This window comes from Lagenorhynchus albirostris, chromosome 5, assembly GCF_949774975.1.
Source record: "Lagenorhynchus albirostris chromosome 5, mLagAlb1.1, whole genome shotgun sequence".
NCBI lineage: Eukaryota > Metazoa > Chordata > Mammalia > Artiodactyla > Delphinidae > Lagenorhynchus > Lagenorhynchus albirostris.
Window position 1 is genome coordinate 119,814,653 of NC_083099.1, and position 22,615 is coordinate 119,837,267.

At 37.9% G+C, this 22,615-nt stretch overlaps 1 long non-coding RNA gene across 2 annotated transcripts in view; it reads left to right on the forward strand.

Annotated features, from left to right (window-relative positions):
* LOC132521280 (uncharacterized) overlaps positions 1–22,150 on the forward strand; it is a 32,488-nt gene extending 10,338 nt beyond the window's left edge. Inside the window, exons 2-4 of one of the 2 annotated variants that reach the window (XR_009540795.1) lie at positions 676–823; positions 20,149–20,316; positions 21,978–22,150. This is a non-coding gene — a long non-coding RNA (uncharacterized LOC132521280). Of the gene's footprint in view, positions 1–675; positions 824–20,148; positions 20,449–21,977 lie in introns of those variants that run through there. The other variant, XR_009540794.1, reaches the window with a different exon arrangement.
* Positions 22,151–22,615: the final 465 nt, after the last annotated feature.

The following is a 22,615-nucleotide window of genomic DNA, read 5'->3' on the forward strand; positions in this document are numbered from 1 at the left end:
GGGAGAGCATTAGAGGTTCAAATGGAGATGTAGAAAAAGATAAGAATTTGGAGAACTCGTGACTTGATAATAAGTTTGGACCTTGTTCTGAGAGCAATAGGAAGTCTCCCTTAACACAGGGAAGTTACACGATCATATGTCTGTTTTAGAAAGTGCTACATTGCCAAGCTTCCTTGCAGTTAGGGGCCTGCATTGTGGCCAAGGGGACGTATTAGTCAGCGTTCTCCAGAGAAACAGAATCAATACCAGGATGTGTGTGAGTGCGTGCGTGCGTGCGTGCGTGCGTGCGTGTGTGTGTGTGTATACAGAGATTTATTAGGAGGAATTGGCTCACATGATTATGGAGGCTGGTGAGTCCAGAATCTGCAGTGCGGGCTGGCAGGCTCGAGACATAGGGGAGCTGATGACACAGATGCAGTCTGAAGGCAGTCAGATGGAGAATTCCCTCTTGCTCAGAGAGGCTGCTCTTTTTGTTCTAATCACGCCTTCAACTGATTGGATCGGGCCCACCCACATTATGGAGGGCCAACTGCTTTTCTCAAAGTTCACTGATTTTAATGTCAGTATCATCCAAAAGCACCCTGAAAGTTGACATGTAAAATTAAACATTACAGGGGGTGTTATGCAGAAGCCATGTGTGCCCCTTACAGGCTTGCTTTCTTTGCTCCTTGGCAGATGGGGGGCAGAGGATCTGGAATAGGATTGTAAATCCTGGGGGATGAAGGAGCTACTAGATGGAAGGAAGCTGGGTCCCTGAAAGACTAGATGGAACAGAGCCTTTATTCCACCTCCATCTCTCATTGAACTGTGACATGTGTGAAAGGTAAGCATATATTGTGTTAAGCTTTGGGATTTGGGGGCTTGTTTATTAAGCTGAGAGTCAGGAGTTCTTTGGTGAGTGCTGTTGGTGTGCCGCTCCTCCTCCCCCCTTTCTTTGGAAGAGGGAAGAGTGTCAAGGAATGCTTGCATCTTGTGGAGTTTGAGAGAGGAAGTCATTCATGTTTTGATTCATGCCTGAGGAGTCCAAAGGTAAGAGATGCCTCTTTAACAGAGGTCCCAAAGGCAGTTAGTGTATCCTGAGGCAGTCATTCTGGCAGCAGTAGGGAGAATGTGTTGAAGCAGGTAAATGCTAGAGTCAGGGAGACCAGTTAGAAATTTGTGGTTCAAGTCTAGGCAAGAGATTATGTTGCTCTGGACTAGGTTGGTGCAGTGGGTGTGCAGAAGATGCCTAAATTAATCATGCTGTGATTAGGAATAAATGTTCAGTGCCCTACCAAATTATCTCAATGCAAAGTCCAAATTTATTTTCCAGATGAAATTGAAATTGATTGTTTGAATTTATTCCACAGTAAAGGAAAACTTATGAAATATGATGGTATTTCTGGTTTCCTATTTCAGGTCCAATTAAAAAAGAAGGAGTCTTAGGCAAGGTTGAGGTGATAATGCTTAATTGGGAGGCACATCACAGCGCAGCAAGAGAGAAGGAAAGAGATGAGGCAGAGAAAGATAAGAAGCAAATTTGAGGTGATATGCCAAGTTAGCCACTGCTCCATGGCTCTAAAGAAAAAGCGTGCCTCAGAATAATTCATCCATCAGAAGTAGGATTAGGAAGGAAATTTAGACCAGCTCAATGATGCCTACTGCCTCTCTGGGTTAAAGGTTAACCCACAGGAAATTTACTACATCATCCTACATCCTCCCTAGGGTATTGCTGTGAGTGATGAAGGAAAGCACGAGGGTGGAGGAGGGGAGAATAGTCAGCAGTCTGCTGGAGGAGAGGCAGTTAACGTACCTTCATGAGAGGGTTTCTGAGGGCCTGCCCCAAAAAACCTTTAGAGGAGAATCAGCCTTGGATACCAGAGGACAGTGATACAAGATCACAACTGTACTCTGGGCCTGACCTAGCAGGAGAGGGGGTGAGCAAGGAAGAGAAAGGAAGCCAGCTTCATCCTACTTACCTGCTGCAGACATCCAAGCCCAAAGCACGTTGGAGCTGGGAGAGGGGAGAAGTTATAACTTGAAAGGAAGGTTTCAGTTATGTGATTAGACTAGACTGGACTGGACTGGACTTTTTAGTATCTGAATGAGGGCAGAGGATTTTTTAGTTGAAAAGGACCATAAACAAACAAACAAATAAATAAAAATTTGAAAAAATAATAAAGGAAAAGCAAAGCAAAGCAATATTTTCTTGGTGTTTTGTCCAGGGTGGACATTAATGAGTCTAGAGAGCAAGTTAAAAATCTGTTTAAAAAAAATATTTTTCTACACCATCATATCCATCTTGTAAAATCAACTAGGTGTACTCTTAAGCATTCTGCTATATTGCTATGAAGATCTTCCTTATTTGGCTCTGTTAAAATGCTGCATAAGAAGACAAAGACATCCATCAATTATCATTCATGATGCCCACGGTCTGAATTAGTTAATACAATTTGATACCACTTTATCAAGCAGGTTCCAGCTATAATAGGGACTCAGGGTTAATAAGATATTCTAGGGGTAGGAATTATAAAAAGAATAGTACGGACCCTAAAACACTGGATTGTCTGGAGGAAAGTGTGTGTTGGTGGAATATTTGGGCAACCAAAGTGAAGGGGGGTGATGATGCTGAATCTGGCCTCTGTACCCAACATCGAATTAAATCTTGGAGACAGAATTTTGGGTGAAGTAGAAAAGAACAGCTTTATTGCTTTGCCAGGCAAAGGGGGCCACAGTGGGCTAATGCCTTCAAAACTATGTGTCCTGACCTGGAGCGGGTAGGAGGAGTTTTATAGTAATGGTTCAAAGAGGGCATGATCGGCTCATGGACATTCTTCTGATTGGTTGGTGGTGAGGTAAGTGGGAGTCAGCATCGTCAACCTTCTGGTTCCAACTGGGTCTGGGGTCTGTGTGCTTGTGGGCAGCATACAGTTAACTTCTCCCACCAGGTGGGGCTTTCAGTATCTGAGAAACATCTCAAAAATATTGTTATATATATCCTTTGAGGGGGAATCAGGACCCTGTCCCAAGGCTGCACTATTGTTTCTTGACTGTTCCTCCCTTGTCTCTGCATCCCCTCCCTTCCCTAATTAACAACTGTTTGAACCTGTCTGTTGGAACTCAGGGAAGGTCAGGAGGCTGAATGAGACCTATTTCCTGTAATTAAGAAATGGGGGACACAGAAAGGCTTTTGTGCCCAGGAGTCCCAAAGGATCCTACTCAGTTTCAGTGACACTAGGCACCTGGGTAGGGTGAAAGTAAGAGGATAAGAAAGCACTGAGGACAGTCCAGGTGCTCTGTTTCATCCGTTCTGCAGAGGGGCGGCCTCAGTGAAGCCCACCTCATTCAACCCTTGTGGTTACTTGTTCAGCACGTGTCCAGAGTAGTGACTGTGGCAGAAAATCTGGAAGTTGACTCCCAGTTCCTCAGTTTAAAACTTTAGAACTTGCAAACTGTGCAGGAAGAGAGTTCTTAATACATATTAATGGTTTGATTATTCAGGTGGAGAAGGAGTGAGGATGAATGCATTGAGGCCAGTATTCTGATATCTGACTTTTGTGCTGTGTGTAAATTTGGTCACACACTTGAAGCATCAGAGGGAGAATCATAGGACAGCAGAAGAGAATTAAATAATTCATCAGTTTCTCAACCGACCTTTGGCATAATTCAGAAGGAGCTCATAGAAGGCTCTGAATAAATCCTGTTGAATAAATAAACTGGGAACTACTGATTATGTGAATTGGGAGAAAGATTTAAATTGTAGAAACTGCAATATTTCCAGCAAAATATCCACAAATTTCAAATTCACCTGCAAATAAAGGAATAAATTTATCTATAATGAATTTGAATGATTTCTCGCTTGGGGTTATTTTATTTGGTGTATTTTACACGGGGAATTCAGGACTGTAGATGGGCAACACCTTTCTGAATGCCTCTGAGTAAGTGATTATTCCATGTTAATTGTCCATAAGGGGCAAATAGTAGACCCAATAACTTGTATTGGTTAACTGGAAGTTTAATATTATTGTGATTATTTAGTTCTTTGAGGTGTTTAGGAGACATTTTGTGTTGCAATAGTTATTATTGTAATTTGTGACTTGATTAATATAGTCAGTTAATCAGTTTCAATAAACATAATGTAAGGAGAATACCAGTGTCCAATTAGTAGATGTAATGATTCTTGACTCTCCTCCAGAGGGCAGCAAAACCGCATAGCTCAGTTCTCAAAGATCAGGACAAAAATCTTAAAAAGCATGTTCACAGACATTCCCTGACCTGATCATTCATATTAGTCCAACTAATAAAACATAACATGTGCTGATATTTGTATTGGCATTTTATGGAAGTTTAGCCTTTCCTTTGTGAGATGAAAAAAAAAATCTTCTTTTTCATTGTAGGTTATACAAAGGAACTATACTTGCTTGGGGTCTCAAAATGCATTGTTCAAAAAGGCCAAATATTTAAGTAAGTTACTGTGAATAACCAAGAAGTAAGAGCTCTCCCTGCCCCGCCCCTGAATAGAATGACTTGATTTGTGAGCAGATAATGGTTGTGCTTGCTTTACTGGGGCTATTTTGGAAATTCCCTTTCTTTCTACGATCTATCCTAGGTAGAAAACCTTCAAAAAAATATGTCCCAGAGTGAAGAAAATTTGAAGATTGGTCACAGGAAAATAGGGAAATGGGAGAGAGTTGAACACATCCCTGCCCAGCTCTATCCAAGGGGATTTGGTCATTTTCTAGATCAGATTTTAGGTAAGGCTTGACATTACCACTTACCACATCTTTTAGTACTTTCTCTGTTTCTCCAGGCACCATTCTTGCACTTAGAAGTTAGTCAGTGATTCTGGTAAAGGTGTTACCTAACAGTGGTTCAAAATATTTCTTCCCTCTGGTGTATTTTCATTTAATAGAGGGTTTGTGAAGATTAGAAGCTTTTCAAGGCATAAAGGAATGGATTATAGAATGATAGCATTCTGGTCCTTAGCAGGTTTGTCCTTTGTGTATAGTAGGCTTTTACTAAATAGTAATCAAATGAATGAAGAAAGACCTAAAAGGATAAATGAAAGATGTAGCTGCTCTTCCATCTGTCCAAAGTACAGAATAGAAATTCTCTTCGTTTTTCGTGAGGCTAACTTTAATGGGGTAAAATTTAGCTTATTATTAACAGAAATAGTGTAGGTAGATGATTCAGGCAGAAGTATTTGATGATTCTTCATTACATTATATTGAATACATTGAATAGGGGTCAAAAACAGTTTAATAGCACGGTAGCCACCATGAATGAGCTTAAAATTTGAATTTTAGGGTTCTCATCTTTCAACTCTTTAAAGGTTTTGTAAGAATTAGTGTTCGTATTTATCAAACATGTATTCTTTGCAAATCCCTGTGCTAGTCCAGTATTGAAATTTACTACACAGTGTAAAAAGAAGAATAAACCATAACACTGTCTTCAATGAATTTAATCTCCCTGGAGTCTCAAGACTAGCACACATGAAAACATCGGTAACCACAAAAGGTATAGATTATTAATGCAGTCGAGTGTGTGGCATGCTCTATTTCTGAAGAAGGGAGGTCAACACAAGTTCAAGACCGTGGGGAGGGCTACACACAGAAAGGGGCCTTGAGCAGACTCCTAGAGTGCAGGTAGGGTTCAGATACAGAGAGAAAGGGAGGGTGTGCTGGGGAGAACAGCTTGTACAGAGATGGTGAAGTGATGAGCACTGTGCTTTCAGAAAACAGACCTAGAGAAGAATTGCAAATTGGGTAATAGGGCAAAAGTTGGAGAAGTGATTTTGGGCCCGCAGTATTGCTACTGAAATCTCAGTCTCTGTACACCAGCACCAAATCAAAATCACGGAGACAGAGTTTTAGTTGAAGAAGAAAAGAGTAGTTTTATTTCTTTGCCAAAGGAGGCCACAGCAGGCTAATGCCCTTAAGACTGTGTCCTCCTTGAAAGGGTTCAGTGAGTAAAACTTCATAGTGTTAGCTCAAAATAGGTTTTTTTTTTTTTTTTTTTCATTTTTGGCCATGCTGGGCAGCATGTGGGATCTTAGTTCCCTGAGCAGGAATCGAAACTGTGACCCCTGCAGTGGGAGTGCAGAGTCTTAACCACTGGACAGCCAGGGAAGTCCCCAAAATAGGGTTCTTGATAAGGATCAGGGCAGGTGCGGGGTCTGTATTCTTCTCTTCTCATGGAACATTTCAAAGCCATCAAGGCTGGGTGTCAGGAGGTCCAGAGATGGGCTCTGGTGGTCTCCGGGGTTATTGTACCGTGACCTTCTCTTCTGGAATGAAGAATGCTTTCAAAGAAGAGGATTTTAGGGAGTGTTTCAAAGAGGAAAAACGCCAGGTGCCTGATATAGCTTTAACTAATAAGTAAGCTACTTTAAGCAATTAGGTGTAAAGGAATCATTAACAAAAGAAAGAAAAAAAAGAACATATGGAAAGAGGACGTGAAAGTGAAGCATAAGGTGATGGAGACCTAGCTAGTCTAGTCAGCTTTAGCTATAACAAAATAAAGGTTTTTTCAACTGAAGTTATAGAAAAAGATGAACTATATAACATTGTTGAGTAGGAGGAGAATGAAAGGATAGTCATGTTTCCAGAAATGTGCCTCTCTCCACTTCCATTGCTGTGGAAACCACCAAGAGCCTGTGGAAAAACGGTGAGAGGAGGAATGTTTGAGGGGTGGATAAAGGACAGTGGGACCTGTTTACTTCTGAACTGTGAATATTAGTTACTGTGCTGAGTTATATTTTCAAAACTATATTATGATGTATTTTAAGAAAGGAGGCTTAGAAATAATAAATCTATGTCTCAATTTCTATGCTAAGTGAGTATTAGTGATAGATTCCAACCTGAATCCCATATATGTATTATAGTCACTAGAAATCCACTTAAAATAAAAGATGAGAGCCAATGATAGTACAGTTGTATTTTTCACTAAGGAAATATTTCTAACATCAAACACTGGTGAACTAAGGGTTTGCTGGAAGAAAACATACCCCTTAATAGAAAGCCAACACATTTAGTCGGGAACATTTTATTTCTTCCAAATGGAAACCCACTACAGAAGCAACATTGCTATTTTTTTTTTTGAAATGTATTTTGCAGAAACAGGCACAGGATATTTTTATACATCAAACTAATGTCTTTGCCAGGTTGCAGTTGTGTACTTTCATGATATGAATAATATCACTAACAATTCATCATTTCTAAACTAGATTTCAGTTGAAGTTGCCAATTTACCATTTTAATGACATATTTGAAAAGTTATTTTCTTGTAGAAAAGTACAAGTAAGTAAAATAAAATAGAATACATGGATGGAAATATACCACAAAATTCTGAGAATAGGAAAAGTAACTTCTTAAAGTTCTGGAGTTAGAGATACTTAAGCACCTAACAGAATCTGGTAAATGTCAGTGGGGAGCTATCTTGTTAATACCTAGTTCATTCATTTCCCTTTCTCTTTCCCTTTCTCTCTCTCTCTCCCTTGCCTCCATCTCCAGGCCTTGTTCTCTAATTGTTCCAGATCTTCAGTAGAGAAAATCATACATGTTTTAAATTTGTGTTTTATTCTCAACTGTGATCCTTTTCTCCTTTCTCACTTTATACTGAAGCCATTGCAAGAATTTGATTTTTTTCTTAGATTGTCTCAGAGTGTGTCACTTTTTGCTTTTCTTTCTTTTTCTAATGTTATCTTTTTTTTTTAAAACAGATACATATATCCACTCTTTTTAGATTCTTTTCCCATATAGGTCATTACAGAGTACTGAGTAGAGTTCCTTGTGCTATACCGTAGGTCCTTTTTAGTTATCTGTTTTATGTAGAGTAGTGTGTGTATGTCAATCCCAATTTCTCAATTTATCCCTCCGCCCCCTTTCCCCTCTGGTAACCGTAAGATTGTTTTCTACATCTGTGACTCTATTTCTGTTTTGTAAATAAGTTCATTTACATCATTTTTTAGATTCCACATATAAGTGATACCGTATATTTGTCCTTCTCTGTCTGACTTATTTCACTTAGTATGATAATCTCTAGTTGTATCCATGTTGCTGCAAATGTCATTATCTCATTCTTTTATGTGGCTGAGTAATATTCCACTGTATATAAGTACCACCTCTTCTTTATCCATTCATCTGTCAGTGGACATTTAGGTTGCTTCCGTGTCTTGGCTATTATAAGTAGTGCTGCTGTGAACATAGAGGTGCATGTATCTTTTTGAGTTAGAGTTTTCTCTGGATATATGACCAGGAGTGGGATTGCTCCATCATATGGTGGTTCTATTTTTAGTTTTTTTAAGGAAACTCCATACTGTTCTCCATAATGGTTGTACCAATTTACATTCCCACCAACAGTGTAGGAGGGTTCCCTTTTCTCCACACCCTCTCCAGCATTTATTGTTTGTAGACTTTCTGGTGATGGCCATTCTGAATGGTGTGAGGTGATACCTCAATGTTGTTTTGATTTGCATTTCTCTGATAATTAGAGATGCTGAGCATCTTTTCATGTACTTTTTGGCCATCTGTATGTGTTCATGGGAGAAATGTCTATTTAGATCTTCTGCCCATTTCTTGATTGGGTTGTTTGTTTTTTTGACATAGAGCTGCATGAGCTGTTTATGTATTTTGGAGATTAATCCCCTGTCAGTCGCTGTTTTTGCAAATATTTTCTCCAGTTCTGTGGGTTGTCTTTTTGTTTTGTTTATGGTTTCCTTTGTTTTGAAAATGCTTTTAAGTTTAATTAGGTCCCATTTGTTTATTTTTATTTTCATTACTCTAGGAGGTGGATCAAAAAATATATTGCTGTGATTTATGTCAAAGAGTGTTCTGCCTGTGTTTTCTTCTAAGATTTTTATAGTGTCCGGCCTTACATTTAGGTCTTTGATCCATTTCGGGTCTATTTTTGTGTATGGTGTTAGAGAATGTTCTAATTTCATTTTTTTTTACATGTAGCTGTTCAGTTTTTCCCAGCACCTCTTGTTGAAGAATTTGATATTTTTTCTTAGAGTGTCTCAAAGTATGTCACTTTTTGTTTTTCTAACTTCAAACAATACTATATTATTTGACCACTTTTAATTTTTATTGTTATAACATTTTCTTCATAAATAGCCTTATGTTACCTCTACCTTTTATAATATTGAACAGCAAAATTTATATAATCTTTTTGTTTTCTCCTATCACCCCAAATAGCCCATCTCCCACTTTCATTATCATCAAAAGAAATTTATATGCCTATATTGTTTCATTTTGTTTTCTAAAACAAATAAATTGTATATTTAAAATAACTTTGTAATTTAAGTACTGCAGTACTGCAGGTATTATTCCTATTTTTAAGATTTGGAAGCTGAGAGATGAGAGGTTATGCCAACCAACAAATATTTATTGAACATCTCGAATGGATCTTGGGCAGCCCTCAGTGCTATGGGGAACAAAAGAAATATCATAAGTATTTGGAATATTTTAGTAATATTTCCTGATGCCAGATTCGCAAGTAGCACTAGAGAATATGAGTTTTCTCATACACTTTATTCTTAATGGTCATGAGAGTAGAAAATAACAAAGTTCTTTTGAGACTGTAGACTGCCCACTAATGGTAGGAGCAACAGCACCTAATTTTTTTTATTTTTTATTTTTTGCGGTACGCGGGCCTCTCACTGTTGTGGTCTCTCCCGTTGCGGAGCACAGGCTCCGGATGCGCAGGCTCAGTGGCCATGGCTCACGGGCCTAGCCGCTCCGTGGCATGTGGCATCTTCCCGGACCGGGGCACGAACCCATGTCCCCTGCATCGGCAGGTGGACTCTCAACCACTGTGCCACCAGGGAAACCCGCGCCTAATTTTTTTTAAAAGATATTTTTTGATGTGGACCATTTTTAGAAGTCTTTATTGAATTTGTTACAATATTGCTTCTGTTTTATGTTTTGGTTTTTTGGCCCTGAGGTATGTGGGATCTTAGCTCCCCAGCCAGGGATTGAACCCACACCCGCTGCATTGAAAGGTGAGGTCTTAACCACTGGACCACCAGGGAAATCCCCAACAACACCTAATCTTTATTGAGGGCTTAATATGTACCAGTCAATTTTATAATCACTTTTTATGTATTTACTTAATTTTTCATTAAAACAATCATATGATATAATCATATTAATATACTGATCCATAAGAGATAATGTAGCAAAAAAAAAAAAATTAAATGACTTGCTAATGGTGACCCAGTTTGTAAGTGATGGAGCCATAGATTTGTACCAGGGCAGTCTATCTCTAGAACCAGCACTCATAACCACATTTACCTTTCATTACTCTGTGTTTCCTCTATACTCCCCACCAAGCTCACTCTGGTTAGGGTCATGACTATCTCATGGCATGCCTTAGAGGCATTACAAATTGTTTTGTATCAGAGACTTTCCTAATTGTTTGGAAATGGGCAAAAATCAAGAATTGAAATGGCAGTTATTAAGAATTATTGTTGATCACAAAATATATACAATATAGTTGGAGAAATTAGATATATAGATGCAACTGTTGTGCAAACTAGCCACCTATACTAGCATTGTATACTGATATATTAAATCTCTAAGGAGTGTAGCACCAACAAGAGTTAGGGAAGGAATTATTGGAGAGGGATCTGGCGTGTCTTGATGTACACAAGGAATATCTTCTGAGAATGCTGAAGAGGATGTAGGTTTTTCAGCAGCACTGCTGGTTGGGTGAGGTGGGAGATGGTGAGCAGAGCGTGAAGACACAGGGAATGTGCTATTTGGAAGCAATAAAAAGTGATGAGTGCCACTTCCAAGGAGAAGCTTCAAGAGCTGAATTATGGTTTGCCATGTTCTCTTTTCTTTTTACTGTGAGATTGGCAATTTTTTATACAAGGGCAGCTTCATCACCTTGAATCTCAGGGTGAAGAATCATGAAGCAGAGTCCCGCAACAACCCATATCTTAAACTTGAAATAAACTCTCTTGCTATCAGTCATTGAGATTTTGGGATCATTTATTGACATAGCACTTCCTAATTCATATAACTAGCTAGTAGGCAATTTCAGTATCCCAAGCATAAATAGTTAGGGATTTAGTCAAAGAACTAGGTACACATCTAAAAGTCCATGTCAGGGAAGAATTGATAGGACTTGGTGACTGATGGGTTGTGAGATGCAAAGAGTTAGAAGAAACTAGCAAGATGACCTTAATGGTTTTGGTTTGACAGAACAAATCTTTTATCAAAAATGATGAAGTATGGAAGGTGGGTTTGAAAGATAGACAGGAAAGAAACGCTTAAATCCTTTTCAAGGAGTTAAAGATATAAGGTGGGGTAAAGAAAAAAAGCTATTGGGCAGAGATCACTGAAAAATTTGGTAGTTCAGAGAAATTTCATAGTACTGAGAAGGCGAGTTTCTTCAATAGAAGTCAATAGAAGGTTTTTGTTTTATTATATTTTGTTTTAAAGTTAGGCTATACATTTGCATATTTGGAATCATACAAAACATAGGAATCCAGCAGTGTGAAAAGATGCTGGGGAGATGGTTGATAAGTCTAGGATTCAAGGTCCACAGAAATTAGGAAGGGGTGTGACTGAGAACATACATGGAGGAGTAATCTTTGGAGAGGGGAAGGGAAACAACTTCCATTATAATTTTGGAAAGGAAGGGTAGATATGGAGATAGATAGGCACGAAGATGAGGACAGGGGCTAATATACGACAAGAACTTGACGGCACCAGTGCCTTAATTTTCTGTAAAGTCGGAGAAGTCATCTGCTAAGGAAGAAGGAGGGAGACAGCAGAGAAAAGAGGTCTTGAACTAGTCACTGGGAGGAGCAGAGCTGGTCATGGTTATGGGATTGGTGAATACAGAGGGCTTGTTCGAAGTTAGATTGCAAGAATTCATAACGTGCCAAGTCTGAATGGCTCTCTGTCTTGTCTTGGGAGTGTTTAGTGTCCTGGGTACAGGCAGCAAAAGCCCACAGAAAGGGTGATCCAGGTTTGTAATTTTTATGGTTAAAATTATTTGCCCAAAGTCATACTTGGAGTTTTGTCTAATCCCTTCTCATTGTGTTTTCAGAAAAATACATTGTCTCCTCATGGATATGGTCTATATTCCTGTGGTTCTGACAATCTTCACATTGTCTAGAAATTCATCTCTTTAACCAGTGGAACTTAGATTTCTTTTTTTACTCTTCGTTCTTTATTAACTATGATTTTAGTTTTTGGATAACTTTTCTCACCTTTTCATTTTGGTAAGCTTTTCAGATAACTTTCATTGGTGGAAAAATTTTCTGTGTTTTTTAAATGAAAGTTTGCCACCTCATTTAATTCATATGTCAGATAATTAACAAGCATTATTAAGCACCTAATATATGCCAGATGCTGTGCTAAAGCCCAAGGATACCAAGATAAATGAAATAAGGCACATGTCCTTGATGTGCTTGTAGAGGTCAAAGCTCTGGCTGGGAAGTATAAACAGAAATAACCTACAACACCAGAAAAAGTGTAACTTGAAGCTTCTTAAGCTTCTAGAAATTGTATAACTTGTGTTCTAGTGGCTTTTGCTCTAACTTGCTATTGAGGATCCTACCTCTCTGGAAACATCCCTTCTCTCTCCCTAGTTTCCTCCATCCACAACCCCAATCCACACACACCTATTACCGGATTGCTTTTCATGAAATATGGTTAATCACTACATGGAATGAACCCCCCCCATCCTGCTTCAGTCCCCACTGATGAAAATGATACTTACCTTTGACACCATCTCATCGCACTAGTCACCATATTCTCTCCACTCGGTTTTGCCATTTTTGTTCAGAAATGCTGTCACTTCTATAGGCTATTCCAGTGTCTACTGGTATACTGGAACCCTTGAGTATTAAAGATGATTGCTGTTCTATTTTGACAAGAAAGCAAAGTTCTGTATTCCTATCAGATTACATTTATTTAGAGGTGAAGTAGTGCAGTGTTCATGATAGCTGTCAATTGATATGGAAATAACTACTTCTTATATATAGTGCTTGTGGGCCCTGCTTTTAAATAAAATCAGCTGAAACCTACATTTTATGCTTTGTGAAGGTCTAAACAGTTTCAAAAATTCCCAAGGGCCTATGGACATGTGGGCATCTCTGATTCCAGTTTACTGCTTCTGCTGGATTTTTGTTACTATGGTGTCTAATTTTGTTTCCACAGAGGACTTGTTTAAACGTGGCACATTGCTCCTTATCAATGTTTATAAAGAAACTATCCTCACACAATTAGGAAAGTTTATTGGTGGGAAATAGGGAGAAATGCTTACAATTTAGAAATGCAAACAAATGAAAATTGAACATTACAAACTCTTATTAGTAAAGTTCTGACAATGGGCATTTTTCACCACCCAAATTCATACCTTTCTCTTTCTTCTTTCCTTTCTCTGCCTTTTACCTCTCGCCTCTCCTACTCAGTTCAGAGGGAAATACATTCCTCATTTTGTCCCATGAATAAAATCCAGTATTCATTTTGGTTGCCTTGGTTTTTCCTTCAGAATGTCTCCCTTTTCCCTGTGAGCTTTATTAAACAAGGAGTTTTCCCAAATGTTTTTTCCTGAGATAGAATTCTGGGGCTACTCTTACAATCATAAAATGGTCAGCCCCATTACAAGACTCACAATTCCATGAATCCAAATGATATGAAAAATTTTGGAGTGTAAAAATTGGTACAACCAATTTGGGAAAAAGTCTGGCAGGATCAGCTTCATGGGTGAGTGACCTGTGTGGTCACAGAGGGTTTAGAAGGGCCCTGCACTTGTTTTAGTGTCCTGTTGTTTCTGTCTTGAAATTCTTAATAATTTTTGAACAAGAGGCTGTGAATTTTCACATATCACTGGGCCCAGAAAGTTACGTAGGTAGTCCGCAGCTTCGCATTATCTACCCAAACTGAGCAAACCCAGTGAATGACCCAGGGATTTCACTCCTGGGTAAAAATCCAACTGCAACTCAAAACTATCTTCACTGAAAGATGTTACAGAAATATATATCTCAGTATTATTCATAATAGCCAGAAACCTAGGAACAGCCTCATTTCCATGAGGCAATGAATGGGCATGTAAATTCAGTTATATTCGTGCAAACAAATATGATACAGTGGAGAAAATTAATGACCTACTATGACAAATTACAGTGGATTAATCTCGCAAACATAGTATTAGGGAAAATAAATAAGACAAAATAATAGTTTAAGATTCCATTTACATAAAGTTTGTCAGCAGGCACACTTACAACGCTAGAAGAGAGTATAGTGGTTGATTTTGAGGAGCAGAGGGTTATAGTAATTGGGAGGAAGCATTATAGAGGCTTCTGGGGTTCTGCTAATGTTTCATTTTTTGACCTGGTTGGAGGTTACAAGTATAACCTCTCTTTGTAAAGCTGTTACATTTATGTTTTATACACTTTTCTGGATGTGTCTTATATACACAAAAAATTAAAAAAATAATACACAGAATGTTGTTGTTACCAAGGGAAATTGGATTATCTGTTGTGAGCAGAATAGAAGCGCTCTTAAATAATCTCTGATTAAGTAACTCATTGTATTAATAGATACTCTTCATTCCTGCCGTAAAGCATACTGTCAGATTACAAGACTCGCTGTATTGTATCTAGTTAAGTTTCTCATTTGTGTGCCTTTTTAATAAACCAACAAACTTCCATTTGGATAAGATAAGGGCATCTATGCCACTTACACAAAAGGAAACTATCAATAAGGACTTAAGAGATTTTTCATGGGATTCCAGGCCCAGAACAAAGATAGGTCTTGGTAGGGTCTAGAATAAGGAAATAGAGAGCCAACATGTGTTGCTTGCTATCTCTTATCTCTGAATCTTTGTGTACCCTGCTTTATTCTTCTCAGTCTTTAGTTTTATTTTTCTTATACTCAGTCAACTTGGTAAAATATAGCCATGACATAACTTTCATGACTTCATTTCCTTTTAGTTCTAAAGACAAGGTAGACTCTGATGTATTCTCAGACCTAATTGCAGATTTTATAAAGAGCAACTGGTAGTTTAACTTGCCTCAGGTTTCCTTCTCAGGGCCTATTTTAATGCCTGGAATAGTGTCACATAGCAATAACAGTAGTACAATCTATAGAATCCAAAAAGCTCGTTTCTAATGTTTAACACACATGCATACACAGATTAAGGAGCAGGGCATCAACTCCTCTAAATACTCAGGATGGTACAACTATGCTGTCATTCTAATCAATGAATTGGCTTTGGTTTACAATGTGAAGGAAATATTGGCCAAGTACCTTAATAAAAGGTAAAAAACAGAAAGATAATGTTCCTGTGAAACTTTTACTTAAAAGCAACATGGCATTTCAAATGAATGGATCAAAAGTTAACTTTACAAAAAATTGTGTAAGGACATTTGATTATCCATTTTAGGGGAAAGGTTTGTTTTCCTACTATACATGGTCATTAAAAAATTCAGGTAGATAGTGTATCTAATAGTAATTCTAAGAGCAAAAACAAGCACACAAACTCACAAAGATCATAAAATATAATAGAATTTGTTTAGAAACATGGGCGAAAGAAATGGTTTTTAAATTTTTTATTATTATTTTTTATTGACGTATAATTGGCATATAATATTGGTTTCGGGGTACAACACAGTGGTTCAACATTTATATACATTATGAAATGATCTTCATGATAAGTCTAGAAACCATCTGTCACCATACAAAGTTATTACAATATTGTTGGCTATGTTCCCTATGCTTTATATTGCATCCCCATGCATTTATTATATGACTGGAAGTTTGTAAGTCTTAATCCTCTTTACTTATTTCGTCCATTCCCCCACCCCCTCCACTCTGGCAATTGCCAGTCTGTTCTCTGTGCATCTGTGAGTCAGTTTCTATTTTATTTTATTTGTTCATTTGTTTTGTTTTATAGATTCCACATATAAAAGGAATCATATAGTATTTGCCTTTCTCTGTCTGAATTATTTCACCAAGCACAATACCCTCCAGCTATATCCATGTTGTTGCAAATGGAAAGATTCCATTCTTTTTTATGGCTGAGTAGTATTCCATTGTGTGTGTGCATATGTGTGCATCACATCTTCTTTATCCATTTGAATGTTTTTTAATTGAAATATAGTTGATGTACAATATTACATAAAAGGTGTACGATATAGTGATTCACAATTTTTAAAGGTTATACACCACTTACAGTAATTATAAAATATTGGCTACAGTCCCTGTCCTATACAATGTATACTTGTAGCATGTATCTTTTTTTTTTTTTTAACATCTTTATTGGGGTATAATTGCTTTACAATGGTGTGTTAGTTTCTGCTTTATAACAAAGTGAATCAGTTACACATATACATATGTTCTTATATCTCTTCTCTCTTGCGTCTCCCTCCCTCCCACCCTCCCTATCCCACCCCTCCAGGCGGTCACAAAGCACCGAGCCGATATCCCTGTGCCATGCAGCTGCTTCCCACTAGCTATCTACCTTACGTTTGTTAGTGTATATATGTCCATGACTCTCTCTCGCCCTGTCACAGCTCACCCTTCCCCCTCCCCATATCCTCAAGTCCGTTCTCCAGTAGGTCTGTGTCTTTATTCCTGTTTCACCCCTAGGTTTTTCATGACATTTTTTTTTAAAATTCCATATATATGTGTTAGCATACGGTATTTGTCTCTCTCTTTCTGACTTACTTCACTCTGTATGACAGACTCTAGGTCTATCCACCACATTATAAGTAGCTCAATTTCGTCTCTTTTTATGGCTGAGTAATATTCCATTGTATATATGTGCCACATCTTCTTTATCCATTCATCTGATGATGGACACTTAGGTTGTTTCCATCTCTGGGCTATTGTAAATAGAGCTGCAATGAACATTTTGGTACATGACTCTTTTTGAATTTTGGTTTTCTCAGGGTATATGTCCAGTAGTGGGATTGCTGGGTCATATGGTAGTTCTATTTGTAGTTTTTTAAGGAACCTCCATACTGTTCTCCATAGTGGCTTTCCCATCAGCAGTGCAAGAGTGTTCCCTTTTCTCCACACCCTCTCCAGCATTTATTGTTTCTAGATTTTTTGATGATGGCCATTCTGACCAGTGTGAGATAGTATCTCATTGTAGTTTTGATTTGCATTTCTCTAATGATTAATGATGTTGAGCATTCTTTCATGTGTTTGTTGGCAATCTGTATATCTTCTTTGGAGAAATGTCTATTTAGGTCTTCTGCCCATTTTTGGATTGGGTTGTTTGTTTTTTTTGATACTGAGCTGCATGAGCTGCTTGTAAATTTTGGAGATTAATCCTTTGTCAGTTGCTTCATTTGCAAATATTTTCTCCCATTCTGAGGGTTGTCTTTTGGTCTTGTTTCTGGTTTCCTTTGCTGTGCAAAAGCTTTGAAGTTTCATTAGGTCCCATTTGTTTATTTTTGTTTTTATTTCCATTTCTCTAGGAGGGGGGTCAAAAAGGATTTTGCTGTGATTTATGTCATAGAGTGTTCTGCCTATGTTTTCCTCTAAGAGTTTGATAGTTTCTGGCCTTACATTTAGGTCTTTAATCCATTTTGAGCTTATTTTTGTGTATGGTGTTAGGGAGTGTTCTAATCTCATACCTTTACATGTACCTGTCCAGTTTTCCCAGCACCACTTATTGAAGAGGCTGTCCTTTTTCCACTGTACATTCCTGCCTCCTTTATCAAAGATAAGGTGACCATATGTGTGTGGGTTTACCTCTGGGCTTTCTATCCTGTTCCATTGATCTCTCTATATATTTTGTGCCAGTACCATACTGTCTTGATTACTGTAGCTTTGTAGTATAGTCTGAAGTCAGGGAGCCTGATTCCTCCAGCTCCGTTTTTCATTCTCAAGATTGCTTTGGCTATTTGGGGTCTTTTGTGTTTCCATACAAATTGTGAAATTTTTTGATCTAGTTCTGTGAAAAATGACATTTGTAGTTTGATAGGGATTGCATTGAATCTGTAGATTGCTTTGGGTAGTAGAGTCATTTTCACAATGTTGATTCTTCCAATCCAAGAGCATGGTATATCTCTCCTTCTATTTGTATCATCTTTAATTTCTTTCATTAGTGTCTTATAGTTTTCTGCATACAGATCTTTTGTCTCCTTAGGTAGGTTTATTCCTAGATATTTTATTCTTTTTGTTGCAATGGTAAATGGGAGTGTTTTCTTGATTTCACTTTCAGATTTTTCATCCTTAGTGTATAGGAATGCCAGAGATTTCTGCGCATTAATTTTGTATCCTGCTACTTTACCAAATTCATTGATTAGCTCTAGTAGTTTTCTGGTAGCATCTTTAGGATTCTCTATGTATAGTATCATGTCATCTGCAAACAGTGACAGCTTTACTTCTTCTTTTCTGATTTGGATTCCTTTTATTTCATTTTCTTCTCTGATTGCTGTGACTAAAACTTCCAAAACTATGTTGAATAAGAGTGGTGAGAGTGGGCAACCTTGTCTTGTTCCTGATCTTAGTGGAAATGCTTTCCGTTTTTCACCATTGAGGACGATGTTGGCTATGGGTTTATCATATATGGCCTTTATTATGTTGAGGAAAGTTCCCTCTATGCCTACTTTTTGCAGGGTTTTTATCATAAATCTTGTTGAATTTTGTCGAAAGCTTTCTCTGCATCTATTGAGATGACCATATGGTTTTTCTCCTTCAATTTGTTAATATGGGGTATCACATTGATTGATTTGCGTATATTGAAGAATCCTTGCATTCCTGGGATAAACCCCACTTGATCATGGTGTATGATCCATTTAATGTGCTGTTGGATTCTGTTTGCTAGTATTTTGTTGAAAATTTTTGCATCTATGTTCATCAGTGATATTGGCCTGTAGTTTTCTTTCTTTGTGACATCCTTGTCTGGTTTTGGTATCAGGGTGATGGTGGCCTCGTAGAATGAGTTTGGGAGTGTTCCTCCCTCTGCTATATTTTGGAAGAGTTTGAGAAGGATAGGTGTTTGCTCTTCTCTAAATGTTTGATAGAATTCTCCTGTGAAGCCATCTGGTCCTGGGCTTTTGTTTGTTGATGGATTTTTAATCACAGTTTCAATTTCAGTGCTTGTTATTGGTCTCTTCATATTTTCTATTTCTTCCTGATTCAGTCTTGGCAGGTTGTGCATTTCTAAGACTTTCTCCATTTCTTCCAGGTTGTCCATTTTATTGGCATAGGGTTGCTTGTAGTAATCTCTCATGATGTTTTGTATTTCTGCAGTGTCAGTTGTTACTTCTCCTTTTTCATTTCTAATTCTATTGATTTGAGTCTTCTCCCTTTTTTTCTTGATGAGTCTGGCTAATGGTTTATCACTTTTGTTTATCTTCTCAAAGAACCAGCTTTTAGTTTTATTGATCTTTGCTATCATTTCCTTCATTTCTTTTTCATTGATTTCTGATCTGTTCTTTATGATTTCTTTCCTTCTGCTAGCTTTGGGTTTTTTTTGTTCTTCTTTCTCTCAAGCAGTTGTTTTTAAACATGGTACCAAAAACATAAAGGAGAAGATTGATACATTTGATTACATCAAAATAAAAAACTTAATTTTGATTAACGGCACCACGTAAATTTAAAGACAAGTGTGATGGTCAATTTTTTATGTCTGCTTCGGTAAGCTACAGTCTCCATTATTTATTCAAACACTAACCTAGGTGTTGCTGAGAAGGTATTTTGAAGATGCTGTTAAAGTCCATAATTAGTTGACTTTAAGTAAAGGAGATTATTTTAGATTATGTGGGTGGGCTTGGTTTAATCTTTTGGAAGCCCTTATGATCAGAATTGAGGTTTTCTTGAAGGAGAAGAAATTCTGCCTCATGGACTGCAGCTTCAGTTCATTTGAGCAGGCCTGCCCTATGGATTTTGAACTTATTTACCTAGGCGACCTCTACAATTGCATAAGCCAATTCCCTGCAATAACTCTGTTAACAGATATTTCCTACCGGTTCTGTTTTTCTTGATGAACACTGATTAATACAACTGATAGACTAAATATTTGTGAAATCTAAAAAGGAGTATATTTTAGAATAAAAACTTAAAACAGCATTCTAATAATGAGAAAGAACTAGCCTAATAGAAAAATGGGCAAAGGTTACTTTTCAGTTATCTGTTGCTGTGTAACAAACCAGGCTTAAAGCAATAGTTTATTATTTCTCATTATCCGTAGGTTGGAAATCTGTGAGGTCCTTATGCTGGGATCATTTAATCTGCAGTTACCTTGAAGACTCCATTGTGGCTGGAGGGTCCAGGTTGTCTTCACTCAGATGTGTGGCAATGGGTGCTGGATATTGCCTGAGACTCCTCAGCTCTCCTCCACATGATCTCTCATCTTCTGGTAAGTTGGTCTGGGCTTCTTCATAACACTGAGGTGGCAGGGCTAGAAGAGGGTGAGTGTGGGAGCTACAAGAATAGGGTTTATCCCTGGGGAATGAATGGAAAGTGTTCCTGGAAGGGGAGTTTTGATCTTATCTGAAGTATGTAAATGTTTTAATATACAGTTGTGATTTACCTATATAATTAAAAAAATATATAAATATTGTTATAGCCTGAATGTTTGTAAACTCCCCTTTCCCACCAAAAATTTTGTAGGTTGAAACCTAATCCCCAATGGTATTTTGGAGGTGGGGCCTTTGGGATCTGATTAGGTCACAAGGGGGGAGCCCTCATGAATGGGATTAGTGTCTTTCTAAAAGAGACCCCAGAGAGCTCCCTCACCTCATCACCCATGTGAGGATAAAGCAAGAAGACAGCTGTCTATGCACCACGAAAGGGGATCTCACAAGACACTGAATCTGTTGGCACCTTGATTCTGGACTTGCCAGTTTCCAGAACAGTGAGAAATAAATTTCTGTTGTGTATAAGCCACCCAGTCCGTTGTATCAGTTATAGCACCTAGACTGACTCTTTGTCATCTCAACTAAAGTTGCAAAAATGTTACAGCTGACCTGTATTTTTTGTTACCTAGCATTAAGCCAGTAATAGACATCTCATTTCTCTGCCCAAGTTTCCAACTGGAAGAATAATTGCATGAGATGCTTAGTATGATAAATGAGCAAGTATTCAAGGGTGGTTTGGTGTTAGGATCCCAGTTCTGCTGAAACTATACATTAGGCTTAAACAAAGACACTGTTTTGGTTTTTGGGGATCACTGACAATAGAAGTATATGTTAACATAACCTCACCACTGGAGCCTTATCTTCTGATCTTCATTTTCATGGTTGCATTATGAAATCTGGATGTCAGACTTATTGATGACTGTGCCATAACTTGTAAGAAATGGTAGGCTGTCTGAGGCCACCATAAATTGGGACCCATTTCTGTTGCTATGCGTTATGTTTCTAATACAGGAAGTGTTCTGAGACTCTTTTATTTCAACTAAAAAGGGGAAGTGCTTTTCTTTGCATTTGGCAAATATAAAAAAAAAGGGAAGCACTTCTAGTTTGAAGAAGAATTGATCTAATATTATGATGTGTATCCAGTTCCTTCGTATCCAGGCTAGAAATGGACACGAGTTTTATCAGGATAGGCTTTGCTGAAAGCAAAACCAGGAACAGAAATGCTGATGGGAAGTGTACCATGATAGGTTTGATGGGCAATAAAAAAGAAGAACATTTCCTTCCTCTGCTGAGAGCAACCTTTTGATGAAGTTCTTTCACTGTGAACCTGACTTGGTCTACCATATGATTCTCTGCAGTATGTTGTTCCTAGAAAGGTGGAGAGTGAAGGACAGATGATTCAAATGGCACAGAAGAAAGGGAACAACTGCAACTTGGGTTGCCCACTGCTTAGTGCTCTCAGCATAAGTCAGATTGAGTAAAACAAAGACCCCTACTAGTAAGGTAGAATTGGAAAGGAACAATTGACTTTATAGGTATCTTTAAAAGTTGTTGCTCTTGAAGATTGTGCTGTGAAATGTCTTCAGCTTGACCTGAGTACATATACAACAATGATAATGAACTCTAACAGCAGCCAGAGCATCATACTTCTCTACTGCAGATGCTGCTTATGAATATCTGGGAAATTGGGCAGTGACCAGATAAGTACAGGTGTACCTTGGAGATATTATGGGTTCGGTTCCAGACTACCACGGTAAAGCGAATATTGTGATAAAGCAAGTCGCACAATTTTTTTGGTTTATCAGTGTATATAAAAGTTATACTTACAATATACTATAGTCTAATAAGTGTGCAATAGCATTATGTCTAAAAAGTACACGTCTTAATTAAAAAATACTTTATTGCTAAAAAATGCTAACCATCGTCTGAGTCTTCAGTGAGTCTTAATATTTTGCTGGTGGAGGGTTTGAAATATTGCAAGAATTACCAAAATGTGATTCAGAGACACAAAGTGGGCAAATAATGTTGGAAAAATGGCACCAATAGACTTGCTTGAAGTAGGGTTGCCACAAACCTTCAATTTGTAAAAAATGCAATATCTGCAAAGAGTAGTAAAGTGAAGTGTAAAGAAGGTATGTCTGTAGAGGACACATTTTTATTTCTTCCTGTTTACTATGAGGAGGATGCAGAATGAAATGAAAAATGAGCTTATGAAAAATTACCTTTTTTTCTTTTAAGCTGTAGGCATGTTTATGTGTAAGGACCTGACACTATTTGACATGAGGTAGAGACATTGAG